The sequence below is a fragment of the Bufo bufo genome, chromosome 6, assembly GCF_905171765.1.
Source record: "Bufo bufo chromosome 6, aBufBuf1.1, whole genome shotgun sequence".
Lineage (NCBI taxonomy): Eukaryota > Metazoa > Chordata > Amphibia > Anura > Bufonidae > Bufo > Bufo bufo.
Genome location: NC_053394.1, coordinates 104,612,046 through 104,631,503, shown reverse-complemented (window position 1 = coordinate 104,631,503; position 19,458 = coordinate 104,612,046). Strand labels below are relative to the sequence as shown.

Here is a 19,458-nt window from a genome sequence, read left to right as displayed (position 1 = left end):
AGTTCAAGCTATTTTATGAAAGCCTGAAATCTGTGTACTATCAATGGAAAACAGGCTTCCATAAACAGCAGCCTACAGTCTGCTGATGGATTCACAGGTCAGACCTGACCCGGGACATCTGCATGGACTGGAGTATGAATGTTCTCTCTGTGTCAAGGTGGGTCACTTTTGGGTACTTCCTTTTCCTCCCAATTATAAAACACACATATATTTCCCTGTACATTCTCCTTGAATAACTTAAGTGGTTATCTCATGAACCTTGTTGCTGATTGCAACAGGTGTCCCCCAAACGGCACACGATACAGGGAAATGCCACTTGGGGGCCCCATCTTGGCTGCAGCAGCACTCTTGCCTCCCATCCACTCCGGAAGCTGACCACCAGAGACCAGAACTTAGAGAACAATCCAGTGACAAGGAGCAGGTAAGTGTGCTTCTGCAGGTCCGGGAGCTAGAGGGGCAGCTGCCAAACCTGGACAACCTCTTTAAAGGGATTACATTGCATCCTGAGACATATGCTTGCTTTCAAGAAGATGCAGACTGCTGCTCATCTTCCTTGCAGCGACCACTGCAGGAACAATGTGGTATTACAAGTGGTTCTTCTAATGAATGGCTGTCCATGTAACACATAGATTGACGCTATAAGGCAACCCCTAAATGCTGGCCATCCCCATACTGTGCCTGTGAGGATAACGCTTGATTCTGACTACGTATCGGCCAAGCATTTATGTGTGTCAATATGGAGATAAGCAGCTTACAGGCAACTTTGGAAATGCTGATCCCCAGAATGAAGAATAGTTTTTGAATATATAAACTAAACATATTATAAAAAAAAAAAAAAACTGTTATGTCCAAATCAGGGTTGTTTTTATGGCTTGATAACAAAATATCTGAGCAATGGAGGGGACACCGGGATTTCTGCGAGTTCCTTGTATAAACTAAGACTGGGTTCTCCTAATAAGGTCAGCGGCCGAGCAGGAGCACAAGAAGGAAAGTTACTGGAGGCTGAGATCCACAAGGCAGAGCTCATCCCGTCTGGAGTGGATACTAGGGAGAAAGACAGCATTGTGGGACTGTTTATCCTTCCCACGCTCTTGTATCCCAGAAGACGTTTCTATGTAACAATCTGTAACCAAAACTCCACTGTCTTCTTCTCTCAATACTGAATATTGTTTCTTCCACGGCAAGACCTATATCCATAAGCTGTTAACGAGAACCTGCCATGGTGGTGTACCTGGTGTCTGATCTGCGGGCTTGATGTTAGAGAGCAGGAGGAGCTGAGCAAATATATCGTTTTGTGGGAAGAAAATTCAAGAAAATGTTCAAACCATTCATTTTAAATGAATTTTTTTTGCGGACCATATGCAGAGCCATTCATTTCAATAGGTCAGCAAAAAAACGGAAGTTACTCCGTCTGCATTTTTTGCGGATCCGTGTTTGCAGACCGCAAAATACATACGTTCATGTGCATGAGCCCTAAATCTCTGCCCTTTCTGTGCTTAGGTTTCCAGGTGGTCTTAGTGATTGACAGATGTCTCTATGTGCACACTCCTACTGCAAAGGCTGCCCTTCATTGAGGGCGACTGCCCATTGGACTCCTAAGCATAGAAATAACCAATAACTTACAGGTTATAATGATACAGTATATCAATCTACAGTGCTCAGCTCCTCCTGCTCAATAACATGATGCCAGCAGATGGGGGGGGGGGGGGGGGCATTTTCATGGTAACTGATTTCCTTTAATGCTTGAAGGACCTAGTAAGTTTTCTGCATTTTGGGAAATGTGTATAAGTATCTATCTATCTATTCATATACTATATATCTCAGTACCACCAGCCCTTATGCCCTAAATCACCTCAGCAGTGTTATCTAGTGGGGGCAGCCCTTATTAGAGGTAATTAGAGAGTCATTAGTAGAGATGGCCTTGCGGTTCGCCCGGCGGTCGTTTCGCGACGAACTTTGCTCATTCACGATTCGCCGAACATGTGAACATTGTTTTGGAATAGCGCCAAACTTTGACCCATGACACATCCATCAGGTGGTACAGGACAGCCAATTGAGACGTTTCAGTACATGGACATACCCCCTACCCTATAAATAAACCCGATCTGGACGCCATTTTACATTCAGTCTTTTGCCAGTGTAGGGAGAGGTTGCTGTGTGGAGCAGGGACAGACTGTTAGAGACATCAAACGCTAGCTAATAGGGCCACAAAAGTTCTTTTAAGGACTGGTATAGGTGTGCTATCGATAGGTGTGACTTACAGAGGGGTGCGATATACTTATAATATACTTTCTAACATAGAAAGTATATTATAGTGTATTTGAATTGTGCAGCAGTTGTGTGCGGTTCTGCTGAGATACCGCAGCTATACAGAGGGACAAATGCTATTGGAGTAACTAATTGCAACTGGTGTGATATACCAGTTGCCCCCCCAAAAAACTGGTTGAGGCAGGGGTGTGATATACCTATAATATACTTTCCACATAGTGCATTTGTATTATGCAGCAGTTGTGTGCGGTTCTGCTGAGATACCGCAGCTATAAAAGAGGGACAAACGCTATTGGAACAAATTATTTCAACTGGTGTAGTATACCAGCTGCCCCCCAAAAAAACTGATTGAGACAGATGTGTGATATACCTAGAATATACTTTCCGTATAGTGCATTTGTAATTTGCAGGAGTTGTGTGCGGTTCTGCTGAGATACCCCAGCTATACAGAGGGACAAATGCTATTGGAACAAATAATTTCAACTGGTGCGATATACCAGTTGCCCCCCAAAAAAACTGATTAAGGGGTTTGATATACCTGCTTCCAGCAAATAATAATTAAGCGGTTCTATATACCTGGAAAATCTTTGGCCATTTTAGAAGATCTAACATGGCCATGGCTCGCCTTGGTGGCAACACTACTTGCCCGTCAGACGTCTGATTTGTGACTGCACGACGCTCTGAAACTCTACCTTGTATATGCTTGATAGGCTTCTCCAGCAGAAACGTGCCATTAACGACTACCTGTACGAACTCTGCGGCAGGACAGGTTCTGGGGAGCTTGTTTTTTTTTCACCGCGCCAGTGGCTGCTCATGCGCGATGCATGCAGACTTTAGTGGCCATTTGATGAGATCACCAAACTGGTCAGTCGCAGCCAGGGCGCCATCAGTGACATTGTACCTTACGCCTTCTTTCTGAAGCGTGTATTGCGTCGTGTCATTGATCAAGGGGGGGCTACTCCATCTGAGACAAGTCAGCAGGAGTCTGAAGAGGAGTCAGAGAAGGATGGTGCCTGGGGGGAGGAGGAGGAGCAAGAAGAGCAGGCTTTAAACTTTTCTGGGATCCCTGGTGTTGTCCGTGGATGGGGGGAGGAGCCCGAGGACGACATTCTCCTGGGCGATGAGCAGGAGCTAGGCCGCTCCACCGCTTCCAATTTAGTGCAAATTGGGGCCTTCATGCTCTAGTGTTTGAAGAGGGACCCCCGTATAAAAAGCATAAAGGGAAAGGACCAGTACTGGGTGGCAACGTACTTAGACCCCGGTACAAACACAAAATGGCGGACATGTTACCAGCATCACAGAGGGCTGTCAGAATGCAGAATTACCAGGCCTTGCTGCGAGAGATGCTGCATTCTGCTATTGAGGGCACTTGCAGAGGAATTTTCACCCACAGAGAAACAGTTGCGAGTACCAATCCTACAGCGCATGCAAGAAGAGGGCGGTTTGAAGATGTGTTGGTCACTTCGGATATGAGATAATTCTTGCAGCCAACCCATCGTCAGCCGCCCTCCGGATCCAGCCTCAGGGAACGCCTAGACCGACAGGTGTCCACTACATCGGGTTAACGGCCGATGTGGATGCTCTGAGAAGCAAGGAACCCCTGGACTACTGGGTGTGCAGGCTTGACCTGTGGCCAGAGCTGGCACAATTTGCCATAGAACTCTTGGCTTGCCCCTCATCGAGTGTCCTGTCCAAAAGGACGTTCAGCGCAGGAGGGGGGATCGTGACCGATAAGCGCACTCGCCTAGCTCACGACAGTGTGGACTACCTCACATTTCTAAAAATGATTGAGGCAGGGATCTCGGAGGAATTCAACACCTGTGACGACCACATTTAATTGAATTTCCTCATGCCAGCCTACAAATATCCGCCACCACCCAGAACAAATAATGGTCCCTGTCTTAGGTAAATACAACGGCATAAAAGGCCTTTTCTGTCTGGTGAATGCCTAATGTTTGGGACCTCGGAGGAATTCAACACCTGTGATGACCACATGTTATAGAATTTCAACTATTATCATTTGGTTTTTTTTCAAGAGGGGGGATTTCTTTAGCCATGTTTTTAATCCAATTTTATATTTTTTTGTTCTTTTAAACATATGTATTTGACATCTATTTGTACTGGCCTGTAGTAAAATTGATATCTAATGACCGTCTAATATACCTCCAGCCACATAATTACTTGTTCTTTTCTGTCCGGTGAATGCCTAATGTTTGGGGCCTGCACTACACTGGCCTGCAGTAAAATTGATATTGAATGGCCGTCTAATATACCTCCAGCCACATAATCACTTGATCATTTATGTGCGTGAATGCATAATTTTTGAGGCATGCAATCTAACTGACAAACAGTAAAATTGTTATACGGTGACCGCCTAATTTACCTCCAGCCACATTATCAATTGTACTTTTCTGTATGGTGAATGAATAATTTTTGGAGCCTGTAGTCCACTGGCCTGCTGTAAAATTGATATCCATTGACCGTCTATTATACCTCCGGCCACATAATCACTTGATCTTTTATGTACGTTGAATGCATCATTTTTGGGGCCTGTAATCTAATTGGCCAACAGTAAAATTGTTATACAGTGACCGCCTAATGTACCTCCAGCCACATTATCAATTGTTTTTTTCTGTCCGGTGAATGCCTAATGTTTGGGGCCTGTACTACACTGGTCTGCAGTAAAATTGATATTGAATGACCTTCTAATATACCTCCAGCCACATAATTAAGGAACAAGAAGAAACCAATGTGGATAAATAGAACTGTAAAGAAAGCAATAAATGACAAAAAGAAAACATTTAAAATCACTAAAACAGGAGGGTAGCCAGGAAGCACTGAAAAACTATAAGGAAAATATAGAATATGTAAAAAACAAATAAAAGCTGCCAAACTAGAGACCGAGAGATTAATTGCCAAAGAGAGCAAAACTAACCCTAAAATGTTATTACATTATATAAATGGTAAAAAGTATAAATCTGAAGGTGTCAGCCCTCTACAGAGCAATGAGGAAGGAGTTGCAGAGAGAGATGAGGAGAAAGCAAAGCTATTAAATATTTTTTTCTCCACTGTATTTACTGAGAAAAATAAACTGTCAGATGAAATGCAGAATGAGAAAGTAAATTCCCCATTAAAAGTGCCCTGTCTGACCCAGGAAGAAGTACAGCAGCTACTTAAAAAGATTAAAATAGACAAAATCGCCAGGACCAGATGGCATACACCCCCGTATCCTAAGAGAATTAAGTAATGTCATAGCCAAACCCTTATTTCTGATATTTAAGGACTCTATACTGACAGGTAGTGTTCCACAGGATTGGCGCATAGCAAATGTGGTGCCAATATTCAAAAAGGGTGAAAAAACAGAGCCTGGAAACTATAGGCAGGTAAGTTTAACATCTGTTGTGGGTAAACTGTTTGAAGGTTTTCTATGAGATGCTATCTTGGAGGATCTCAATAAAAATAAGCAAATAACACCATATCAGCATGGCTTCATGAGGGATCGGTCATGTCAAACGAATTTAATCAGTTTCTATGAGGAGGTAAGTTCTAGACTTAACATTGGTGAATCAATGGATGTCGTATATCTGGACTTTTCAAAGCATTTGACACTGTACCACATAAAAGGTTAGTATATAAAATGAGAATGCTCGGACTGGGAGAAAATGTCTGTATGTGGGTAAGTAACTGGCTGAGTGATAGAAAACAGAGGGTGGTTATTAACAGTACATACTCAGATTGGGTCACTGTCACTAGTGGGGTACCTCAGGGGTCAGTATTGGGCCCTATTCTCTTCAATATATTTATTAATGATCTTGTAGAAGGCTTGCATAGTAAAATATCTATTTTCGCAGATGACACTAAACTGTGTAAAGTAATTAACACTAAAGAGGACAGTATACTACTACAGAGGGATCTGGATAGATTGGAGGCTTGGGCAGATAAGTGGCAGATGAGGTTTAACAGTAACTGGAATGGGGCAACTACAGTACCCTTAAAGATTAACAAAATTAGGGTTATTCACTTTAGAAAAAAGACGACTGAGGGGAGATCTAATAACTATGTATAAATATATCAGGGGTCAGTACAGAGATCTCTTCCCATCATCTATTTATCCCCAGGACTGTGACTGTGACAAGGGGACATCCTCTGCGTCTGGAGCAAAGAAGGTTTGTACACAAACATAGAAGAGGATTCTTTACGGTAAGAGCAGTGAGACTATGGAACTCTCTGCCTGAGGAGGTGGTGATGGTGAGTTCACTAAAAGAGTTCAGGAGAGGCCTGGATGTATTTCTGGAGTGTAATAATATTACAGGCTATAGCTACTAGAGAGGGGTCGTTGATCCAGGGAGTTATTCTGATTGCCTGATTGGAGTCGGGAAGGAATTCTTTTATTCCCCTAAAGTGGGGAAAATTGGCTTCTACCTCACAGGGGTTTTTTTTTTGCCTTCCTCTGGATCAACTTGCAGGATAACAGGCTGAACCGGATGGACAAATGTCTTTTTTCAGCCTTATATACTATGTTACTATATTCTTTTTTGTCCGGTGAATGCCTAATGTTTGGGACATTCAACACCTCTTGACGACGACCACGTGTTATCGAATTTCAACTATTATCATTTTTTTTTCAAGAGGGGGGGGGGGGAGTTTGTTAGCCATGTTTTTAATCCAATTTTCTATTTTTTGTTCTTTTAAACATATGTATTTGACATCTATTTGTACTGGCCTGCAGTAAAATTGATATCCAATGACAGTCTAATATACCTCCAGCCACATAATTACTTGATGTTTTCTGTCCGGTGAATGCCTAATTTTTGGGGCCTGTACTCCCGTGACCTAAAATATAAATGTTCTAGGCTCCAGCAGGCCACATTTTTGACAGTTTCCCTTTAAGAGGCATAAAAATTGCCCCTGATTAAAATACATATTTTTTGTGGTAATTTTGGCCATTGATCCCCCTCTGGTATGTCACTGTCCATGTTGTGGGACGATTTGTGCACTTCTTGTAAGTATTTGGTGGCTGCAATAATGACCTGAAGGTTTTTCAGCTTCGCCTGCCATTAAAGTGAATAAGTCCTGCCGCGAACTTGCGGTTCGCAAACATTTGATCGCATTCGCGCAATTGTGAATCGTCCTGGCCGATGTTCGTCCATCACTAGTCATTAGGGTACATTCACAGTGGTTTTTGTAGCCATTGCTGAAGGGATATTTGTAATCATGACAAAACCACAACATTTTTGCAAAAAGTGCTACAGTTTATCAGCAATTACCAAAATCACAGTAACAATTGCAACAAAAAATGTCTCATGGAAGTATACCCCACCCTAAGGGAATGAAAAAAGACATAAGTCCATCAAGTTCAACCAATGGATAGGTGGGGACGTGAATCCCAGAAATCCTCACATTTGGTGAGGAGCACATGTTTTTCTGCAAGCCCCATTCACCTTAAAGGGACAGTGGCAGACATTTCTGCTGTCTGTAAATATACTTTTTAAGCAGGACAACGCAGAATTTGGCACGGATCTGGCTGCAGATTTCACCCACTGCATTACAAAGAGTGAGATCCATGCAAATATCTGTCAATTTATTTGAGGATTCGGATCATGTGGATACTCTCTGCAACCTGTCTATATGAGATTTGTTAAAATATCATCCAGTTCGCTGCTATTGTAAACCCATCAAATTTTCCACACAATTATTCTGCAGAAAATCTGCATCATTTACACTATGTGAGGCTGTACCCTTATGTGAGTAAAGAGAATTTGTCACCAGTGACCTCCCTATCCAACTGTTTGCATAAACACATAGCTGTCAGTCACTTGATTAAAACACTGTTTTTCTTTGTTGATTTGAAGCTCTGCTCTCGAGTTTTAAAACTTTATCTTAATATGCAAATCGGTCTTTTGGTGCAACGAGGGCGTCACTATTGCTCTGGTTGCATCCAAGCTCCACCCCTTTCTGTGGCCAGGATCACTCTGGCTGCTTTGATTGACAGGGCCAGACAGTAGCAAGAAATGGCCAAGCGCTGTACTTGGCTAGTAATTACTATAGAATGGCATGTACCCTTCTATTTGCCCCCTACTTCATAATAACAGACACCTGGCAGGTTAGACAAAAGTAAGAGATACAAGGGAAAAATGACTGCAGGATCAGACTACAAAGGTTTTTGTTTGTAGTCTGTATCCATGGAGACACACAGGAAGTGTAAATACACAAAGTGTCACGCGCCGAAGGCCCTAGGCAAACCTCCGGGACGTCATACAAACAGGACACAGGCAGAAACAAACCAGGGACCAACAGAGAACTTTATTACACATGTAATAAAAGAAAAAGATAGTACAATATATGCAGGTTAGGCAATAGTGGTAGACCTACCACAGAACCAAGTGCACTGGCACACCAGAGGCAAAACCCAGAGAGCGGAGAGCCAGTGAGCCCCGTTTTTCACAGAGCCCCTGGTGGTGGGGATGAACTGGGCTGAGGGCTCACTGGTCGGACCTCCAGGAAGGTCCCAGTACACTTGGCCCCTACCTGCAAAGAACCACCCAGGTGCAAGCACCAGCGAAAACAGAGAACAGAACTGAAACCCAAGCAAATACAGGACATGGATCAGACAACACGACAAACAGGAACCAGCACAGAAGCAGATGCCATGCAGAACAGAAGCATGCCGGTCACAGGCAGCGCTGCACACAGACTAGAGATCCTCCCTCCTGAGAACCCAGGGACCCTTTCACGAAGGCAGGACAAACACAGGAACAGAAGCAGTAAGGCACTGCAGGACAGACAAGGGACGGACTAGATCAGAAGCAGTTTAGCACTGCCATGGCTATCAGATGAAGTTAGAGCACTGCTAGGTTACACAAGGAAGAGACTGAATCCAGACAGAGAACAGGTACAGAAGAATAGGCAAGGCATGGACAAGGAAAACAACATAAACATCATACAGGACAGGTACAGAAGATCCGACAAGGACATAACATCAATGCATACCAGGCAACACCACAAACAAGGGCAGATGGCAAAACCCCCCTGGGTCAGCAGCAAGGTGCTAATGGTCAGTAAGGAACAAGACAGACTGACCATTAGCCCCACAGCTCATAGGTAGATATAGCTGTATAACGAGGGTAGCGACAAGGTAGCGACAAGCTGTATAACGAGGGTAGCGACAAGCAACACCCAGGAACAGATTAGGGTAGGTTAACCCCATGAAAACAGGAGTACCAGAACCACAGAACACACAGGCTGCAGTACAGGAGATTGCCCCTGGCAACCAGCATACACGGAGTCCACCGCAGCCAGTACGCCAGAGCACAAACAACCCCTGTCACAGTGACAAACAGAAAAGCATCCATATTCAGACCCTGATCACACACAAAGCCGCAGCCAGCACGCATAACAGAACCAGCATTCATGGGAACGCCCACAGCCAGTACACAAGGCGCATGCAGCCAACCTGCCCGGCACCGGTGACGGGCACCACAGAGATGCAGACACAGGAATCCTCAAATACAGGCCACAGTTCACACACTACACCACAGCCAGGACGCAGTCCCAAGCAACCAGCATACACAGGTGTCAGCCTGCAGCCAGTACGTAAGGGAGCCTGCTGCCAGCCTACACAGCAACAGTGACAAAAACTGCACAGAGAAGCAGACACGGGGAGTACACACAAACACGGGCATAGCTCACACAAGACACCACAGTCCCAAGCAACCAGCATAATCAGGAGTCTGCCTGCGCGAGAGGGCATGCAGCCAGCCTACACGGTCAAAACTGTCACAGTGTAACGTTTTGTTTTTTTGTTGTTTCATTTTAGATGCAATGGAGAGGGGGGAAAAAAAGAAAGGAAATTGGTTGCAAATTTGGACATAGTCTTGAAGGTTGTCTTGGCATCTCCAGAGACACAAACCTAAGCACTTGACTATCTGTTGCTAACGCTCAGGGTGAAGTGGAGCAGCTGTGAGACCCAACTGAAAGACCTTAGCCTGAATCCCACTATGTTAATCCTTCCTCTCACAGCACTAAAGCCATTGCGTGCTTAATTTCTGTTCTCCTTCAACCTAGGATGCATGCAAAAATAGGAGTCACCACCCCCATATATAATGCAATATTCCTTATTCAATGAACAAAATCACATGAAAATACAAAAGACAGGCAAAAAGTTTAAAAACACTAAAAACCTGCAAATTGATACAAATGAGCTCTGTTGCCAACCCCCAGTAAGGTCCAGGATCCCCACATGGGTTATAAATATAGGCGGTCATTTACCAACTCATATATGCCACTTTTCTGGCATATATCTGTCGCAGATTGCGGCACAAAGGTTATTTGCGCTGCAATCTGCAACTTTTCTGCTGCCTCTACATAACTTCAGCAAATCCACCGCCAGCGCAGGGGTCTAAAATGCAGGACTTAATAAATTACCCCCATAAAGTCTGCAACAAGCATAAAAACCCTAGAAAAGAAAATCACCACTTAAAGGGTTTTTCCCATCTCGCAGTCTCCACGACTAAATGCAGGTCCTAGGTGGCTGGCCTTACAGAAACAGCCGAGCTCTGCTGTTCCCATAGCTCCCATTGTAGTGAATGGGAACGATGGGAACAGCATGGCAGAACATGCGTATCTCCAGTCCACTCAGATGTTTCCACAAGCTGGCCACCTAGGGCCAGCGCTTAGTCCCATCTCATTGTAGAAATGGCCAGATGGGACAAACCCTTTGAGTTGAAATAAATATAACACAAAAGCTGATGGCATCATTACATAGATAGAATATGAATCCCACATTTATACCCCAAAAAAAAAGATAAAACATGAAAAAATACAAAATAATGCAGTGTAAACCTGTTCAATGTATACCTCCATGAGCAGGCTCGGACTGGCCCACAGGGGTACAGGTGAAAGGCCCCTAGTCTCCCCCTGCACAAGTGGCACATAACACAGTAGACTTACTGCACTACATACATATATTTAACCCTTTCCCGACTGCAATCTGTATATATACGTGATAGCTGCACATGCCCCGTGCAGCTATCACGTCTATAAACGTCAAGACAGTTCTTTAATCCAAGCGCTGCAAAGCGCTTGGATTAAAGCTTCTGCCCCCGCACTGCTGCTGTCACGGACAGCATACAGTTCAGTAATGCCGGCAAGGGACCAATCAGAGTGGCCCCTTGCCGACAATCGATCCGATTGGTTAGTCTGTGCAGACTAACCAATCGGATCGCGGCAGTGGAAAAAATGCCGGTTTCAGGCTCTGATCTGCGCTCTGCAGATCACAGCCTGAAATCAGGTAGTGTCTCTGTGGCCCCCAATCTGTGCCCCCTTCCTGTGCCCCCCGATCTGTGCTCCTCCAACACCCCCCTGTGCGCGCCTGCCCCTGATGAAGTAGTTTCCCCGCCCGATCCATATTTATGTAGTAGATCCATATTTATGTAGATCCATACTGATGCGGTCCGCCCCATGTCTCCCCGCCCCTCCTGCCCCAGCCTCCCTCACCCTCAAGGTTAGCCGTACCCCAATACAACCCCCCCCCCCCATTCCAGCGCTGCCCCCGATCCTGTGCCCCCGATCCTGTGCCCCCGCTGTGTGTGATGGCGGCGGCTCCATTCCTGAGCCGCTGCCATCAGCAGCGAGTGTCAGCTCTATGCTGACACTCTGCTGTAACCCCATAGATGCTGCGGTTGCAGCATCCATGGGGTTAATAGAGGGAGGGAGCTCCCTCTCTGAACCATCGGGGCTGCAGCGCTGATAGCAGCGCCCGATGGTTGCCATGGCAACCGGACGCTTTGCAAAGGCGTCCGGTTGCCATGGCAAAGGCATCTGGTGCTGCCACCTACAGGGCATCTAATAGTATTATACTTTGCAATGCAAGAGCATTGCAAAGTATAGTACAGCCATCAGCCCCATTGGATCTTCATGATCCAAGAGGGACTTGATAAAAAAAGGAAAGTGAAAATAATAAAAATGAAAAATAAATAAAAATGTAAATTAAAAAAAGAAATTGCCTTTTCCTATAAAAAAAATAAAAAAATAAAATACACATATTAGGTGTCACCGCGTCCGTAACGACCGTCTCTATAAATATATCACATGATAGACCCAGTCCGATAAACACTATTAAAAAAAAATAAAAAAAACTGTGCCAAAAAAAGCTATTTTTGTCACCTTACATCACAAATAGTGCAACAGCAAGCGATAAAAAAGGCTTATGACCCCCAAAATAGTACCAATTAAACCGTCACCTCATCCCGCAAAACATGATACCCTATTTAAGACAATCGCCCAAAAAATATAAAAGCTATGGCTCTCAGACTATGGAGACACTAAAACATAATTTTTTTGGTTTCAGAAATGCTATTATTGTGTAAAACTTAAATAAATAAGAAAAAGTATACATATTAGGTATTGCCACGTCCGTAACGATCTTCTCTATAAAACTATCACATGACCTAACTCCTCAGATGAACGCTGTAAAAATAAATAAATGAAAACTGTTCCAAAACAGCCAATTTTTTGGTCACCTTGCCATATAAAGTGTAATAATGAATGATCAAAAAATCCTATGTACCCAAAAATGGTACCAATTAAAACCTCAACACTTTCTGCAAAAAACGAGCCCTTGCACAAGACGATCGGCAGAAAAATAAAAAACATATGGCGTTCAGAAAACCAATCCAGCAAAATCTGCCTTCCAAAAACCGTATGGCATTCCTTTCCTATTGCGCCCTGCCGTGTGCCCGTACAGCAGTTTACGACCACATGTGGGGTGTTTCTGTAAACCGCGGAATCAGGGTAATAAATATTGAGTTTTGTTTGGCTGTTAACCCTCAATGTGTTAAATAAAAAAATGCAATAAAATGGAAAATCTGCCAAAAATGTGAAATTTAGAAATTTCATCTCCATTTTCCTTTAATTCTTGTGGAACACCTAAAGGGTTAAAAAAGTTTGTAAAATCAGTTTTGAGTAACTTGAGGGGTGTAGTTTTTGCAATGGGGTCATTTATGGGGGTATCCACTATGTAGGCCCCACAAAGTGACTTCAGACCTGAACTGGTCCTTATAAAGTGGGTTTTGGAAATTTTCTTAAAAATTTTAAGAATAGCTTCTAAACTTCTAAGCCTTCTAACGTCCTAAAAAAATAAAATGACATTTCCAAAATGATGCCAACATAAAGTAGACATATGGGAAATGTTAAGTAATAAATATTTTATTAGATATGACTTTCTGTTTTAGAAGCAGAGAAATTGAAATTTGTAAAATTGTGAATTTTTCAAAATTTTGGGTACATTTTGGATTTTTTCATAAATAAAGGTGAAATATATTGACTCAAATATATGACTATCATGAAGTACAATATGTCACGAGAAAACAATCTCAGAATGGTTTGGATAAGTAAAAGTGTTCCAAAGCTATTACCACATAAAGTGACGCATGTCAGATTTGTAAATTTTGACCTGGACATTAGGGCATCAATGACCCTTGGTCACGAAAGGGTTAATGTACAGCACCTCAACCAGCCTGTGTTCATATAAAAGACTTGATAGATTATTATAGAAACTCCCCAATGTATTATTATAGACACGATCAGAGCTGAGATGACTTCTAGGTATAGAGGAAAGCTGCCAGTGTCCTCTTCTCCCCAGGATCTACCTTCTCAAAGTTACTGCAGGGACCCCATATTCCATCATCTGGTAGCATCTTGCTGCTGTGTGAGCAGATATTTGAATTTGAGGATAGGTCATCAATATTAAAAGCCTGGACAAACCCTTTAATAAAGACCCTTAGTTCAGCCAAGGTAGTTGTTGGCTGCTATGCATAGGAGATCCAGTCCCAGACATTCTCAATGGTGGAGAGATCTGGCAATGGAGCTGGCCAAGGGAGCTGCTGGATACCCTGAGGAGAACATTATGTAGTGTTGGTCTTCTGAGTCAAAAAAGACAGTAGGACTGGTTCCACGAAGACCTGGCTATGTCGAAGGCTGATCAATGTATGCTTCATGAATACCAGATGGGAATGGCTAATGGCGCCCCTTGTCATAACACCTGGTGCTGGTTCTGTGTGTGTCTCTGCACTAGGCCTGATGGTAGTAGGTGCTCTCCAGCCCTCCTGCGAACTCTAGTGCGGCCATCAATGGTTAACAAGAGTGTTCAGAGACAAAAGCTCATTCTGCCTTGGTACTAATGATGTAAACGAATTGAGTAATAACTGGTTGTTGATACCGCCCCCCAATTTAACTAAAATACTCAAATCATTTGTAAACCGTACCAACTTGAGGTATTTGACAATCTAGGAGGAAGGCTCAGCTGTTGCGCAACCAACATGTGGGACCTAACAGCATAGTCATCAGAGCTCTGCAAATCGCATCGATGTAGTCACCTTACAGTACTTTTGCTCTAGAGTCAAGGCTTGTGCATTTCTCTTTTGTGTCAACCAGGCACCTATCAACATTTTATGATGTATTGGATACATGCTGTTACCACAGACAGCTCAAATATTGGGCTTGTTTCCTGGTATCTTGGACAAGTTGTGCGGCTCTCCAAATTTATTAGCATTTGCTACTGTCTGAACAGGGAAGATTTGTGGTTTTTAAACCCCTCTCTAATAAGACCTACAGATATATCCGGTTTAATGTGATTGTGGTTAGACATGACTTAAGCCCACAATAGGAGCATGGAAATTTGCTGTCTTTTTCTAATTATTGAAGATACCACAAGATTTTCCAGTCGGCCAAAGCATAAGCTAGGGAAAAAGGACTTTAGTATAAGCCAAAAATTCCACCAGAAAGTTTCAGTTTTAATTGACAATAAAATGACAATAAAAGACAATAAAAGAACAGAAGACAATAAAATGACGTATCCCGTGTCACCATCCATTGCTCGCCAGGGCAGAATACAGTCTTAGGCCTAATATCTCAGGCAGGGACACACATATTAGGTGTATTTGTTTTGAAGATGATTGACCAGAGCATAGAGATGAAAACTGAGTAACTGGAGAAAACCCACAAAAACAAATAGGGGATTATTAGCATGTCTTGACTGATATTTACAGCCCAAGAGTTGAAGGTCAACAAGGCTTTTCAATGAGCCATCATTTGGGATTTTTTACATTTTTGTAAATGTGCCCAAATGTAAGCAGGTATGCATATGTGCCACAGTGTATATACGTGGTGTAAATGTAGTGTATGTGTGTGACATATATTATAGGGGTGGGCATCACAAGTAATGCAATGTAGTGCTGGCCAGTATGTATGGGCCTACAAGACTGTGTATGTATATATATATATATATATATATATATATATATATATATAAATAAATACACTGTATGTATCTTACATAAGGGCTTTTGATCTAATGTGATTTTGTTGCCCATAACATATATATATATATATATATATATATATTTATTTATTTATTTTTTTGGTATGTATTTTTGTGCACATATTCTGGCAATGTTGTATTCTGCCAGCGCTGTCTTATTTCTTATTCTACTGTGTCTTCCGGGTATTGCATAAAGCAACCCTGCAGTTCAAGAAAAGAAAATTCACTTTAAAGAGGTTTTTAAAGTGTTTTTTACTGATAACCTATCTTCTGGATATGTAATTGGTATCTGATTGGTGGGGGTCCGACACCCAGGATCCCCGTGGATCAGCTGCTTGAGAAGGCACCGATGCTTTCAGTAGCGCCATGGACTTCTCTCTGCTCACTAAGTACAGCGCCGTACATTGTATAGAGGCTGTGCTTGGTATTGCAGCTCAGCCTCATTTACTTCAAAGGGGCTGATCTGCACCTAGGCCATGTGACCAATGAACGTGATGTAACATGGCCTCAGAGAAGCTGGAGAAGGCTGCGGACCCCAACAATCATATACTGATGACCTATCCTGAGGATAGGTCATCAGTAAAAACACTTGGAAATCCCCTTCAACTGGGGAACCGACATCAAAACCCCCTTTTTTATCTTTTCAGCTGCTTCCTAGGCCCTCCTTCTACCATCCAAGATGGCTATGCTGCTTCTCTGGCTACTCCCTGCTAGGACTGATCGTGTGAGCAGCAATGGACAACCCGAAAGCAGTGCTTGAGAAGTAGGAAGTGTCTTGGACTACCGGATACAAGGTTGCAAGATCACATCTTACCCATGGGGATTTCTCTCCCTCTGAAATGGGCCAGCCCTGATTCATGTTTCGGCAAGGCCTTTGTCTGCGGCTTTTCCCAAAAGTGGATATATACAGTACAGACCAAAAGTTTGGACACACCTTCTCATTCAAAAAGTTTTCTTTATTTTCATGACTATGAAGGCATCAAAACTATAAATTAACACGTGGAATTATATACATAACAAACAAGTGTGAAACAACTGAAAATATGTCATATTCTAGGTTCTTCAAAGTAGCCACCTTTTGCTTTGATTACTGCTTTGCACACTCTTGGCATTCTCTTGATGAGCTTCAAGAGGTAGTCCCCTGAAATGGTTTTCACTTCACAGGTGTGCCCTGTCAGGTTTAATAAGTGGGATTTCTTGCCTTATAAATGGGGTTGGGACCATTAGTTGCGTTGAGGAGAAGTCAGGTGGATACACAGCTGATAGTCCTACTGAATAGACTGTTAGAATTTGTATTATGGCAAGAAAAAAGCAGCTAACAGTCTATTCAGTAGGACTATCAGCTGTGTATCCACCTGACTTCTCCTCAACGCAACTAATGGTCCCAACCCCATTTATAAGGCAAGAAATCCCACTTATTAAACCTGACAGGGCACACCTGTGAAGTGAAAACCATTTCAGGGGACTACCTCTTGAAGCTCATCAAGAGAATGCCAAGAGTGTGCAAAGCAGTAATCAAAGCAAAAGGTGGCTACTTTGAAGAACCTAGAATATGACATATTTTCAGTTGTTTCACACTTGTTTGTTATGTATATAATTCCACATGTGTTAATTCATAGTTTTGATGCCTTCAGTGTGAATCTACAATTTTCATAGTCATGAAAATAAAGAAAGCTCTTTGAATGAGAAGGTGTGTCCAAACTTTTGGTCTGTACTGTATATCCACGTACCAGTAATGCAATGAAGTGCTGACCAGCATATATGGGCCTACAGGACTGTATATTACATAAGGGCTTTTGATGTGATGTGATTTTGTTGCCCATAACATATACAGTATATACAGGTGAAACTCGAAAAATTAGAATATTGTGCAAAGTTCATTTATTTCAGTAATGCAACTTAAAAGGTAAAACTAATATACGAGATAGACTCATTACATGCAAAGCGAGATATTTCAAGCCTTTATTTGTTATAATTTGGATGATTATGGCTTATAGCTTATGAAACCCCAAAGTCTCAATTTTGAGGTACTCTTTGCTCAGGGGGTATGAATTAATTAGCTGACTACACTCTGAGCCGAGAATACTGAACCTTTTTTTAAAAGAAATCAAATTTTAAGCTGCATTAATGTAATTCCTTTTAATTTGCATTACTGAAATAAATAGACTTTTTCAAGTTTCACGTGTGTGTGTGTGTGTGTGTGTGTGTGTGTGTGTGTGTGTGTGTGTGTGTGTGTGTGTGTGTGTATATATATATATATATATATATATATACACACACACACACACACACACACACACACACACACATACATATATTTACAGTATATAGAGTGATGACATGTATGTATTTTCTATGTGGAGATACTAATTTGAGTTGTGTTCTCTTCCTCTGTGATAGATTTGAAATATATTTTGGAGTCTTTGTCAACTTTTTTGTAGGAGGTTTTATTGTACGTCTTGACCATGCATACGATTATATATGTTTATGGTGGATTAGTATCTAGTACCCGTTACTTCTTGAGTAATATATCTTGCTGACTACCAGTTTGGTATATCTAGTGTATAGTAGTAGCATAATAATAAACTCCCCTTCCAAGTAATAACATGGTCGCCCCATTTCACCTACACTGTACTCCGCTTAGATCCCTGAATGTCTGTACACAGCGCAGAGCTTTTATGCACAGTATGGCAGCACTATATTTCATGGGTCACTGAGTACATGTCCATGTGTGTGAAATTCCCCCTCACGTATTGTATCAGTGTTCACTGGTAGGGTAAAGCTTCCCGTCATGGTTCCATGATTTTGTTGATATATTGTAATTGATATAGAAGTTAATTAGAAAGATGACCTCCAGTTCTGCCCTGCAGTTCCCAAATGCATGGTGCGCACACTTATCATCACAAATCATGGCTTCAGTGAGCATTTCAGGCAGACATTGCAAATGGCTTAGCATCAATTAGATGTCTACAGGAAATATGACAGCTCATTTGTCTTTGCCAGTTGATGCCACATTTCTGTGGGCAACCTCAACTGGAAAAGGTCTACTTATGGTTCTCAAGAGAGAAATTAACCAGCTGTACCCATTGAGGGAGGCCATTAGTGCCTTCACGTGGTTGTCAGGGCATACATGAGAGACTGCATAAGTGAATCAGAACTAAATGACTCTGGTATCACAAGAACCACTGTCTGATTAGATGTTTTATATCTTTATCCAGTACAGTATACCATGGAGCTGTCCAGAGAGGAAACTCTCCATCATAAACTGAGTATATAGGCTATACAGGTTAGAGACGTTCCAGTAAAATGTACACCCTAGACTTATGCAAGTGTATTCCCACAGAGTTGTGTACATCTGCCACTGATTCATAATGAAAAACTGTATACAGTGCAGTGTACTGTATCTTCTTACTGGAAAGCCAATAAGCTATAAAAAGGATTTCTGAGATTTTTTAACTGATGACCTATTCTCTGGATAGCTCCTCAGCATCTGATCAGTGAGGGCCTGACGCCCAGGACTCCCGCCGATCAGCTGTTTAAGAAGCCACCGGCGCTCGCCGTAGTGCTGCGGCCTTCTTTCCGCTCACCAAGAACAGTGCTGTCCGTTCTATGCCAGCTCTTTTTGATATTGCACCTCAGACCCATTCACCTCTATGGGGCTGAGCTGTGTAAAGGCTACGTGACCGATGAACGTGTCGTCACTGGCCTATGGAGAGCTGGGGAAGGCTGCAGAGCCAAGTGCCTTCTCAAACTGCTGATCGGCAGGGGTCCTGCCACCAATTACCAATCCAGAGGATAGGTCATCACTTAAAGGGAACCTGTCACCTCCCAAAACCATCCCAAGCCGCCAGCAGTACCTGCGTGTAGCCAGC

The 19,458-nt window shown here is 42.8% G+C and overlaps 1 protein-coding gene across 6 annotated transcripts in view; it reads right to left on the bottom strand.

Moving 5' to 3' along the window:
• TACC2 (transforming acidic coiled-coil containing protein 2) overlaps nucleotides 1-19,458 on the bottom strand; it is a 181,915-nt gene that overhangs the window by 132,063 nt on the left and 30,394 nt on the right. The gene's annotated exons all lie outside the window — the stretch shown is intronic.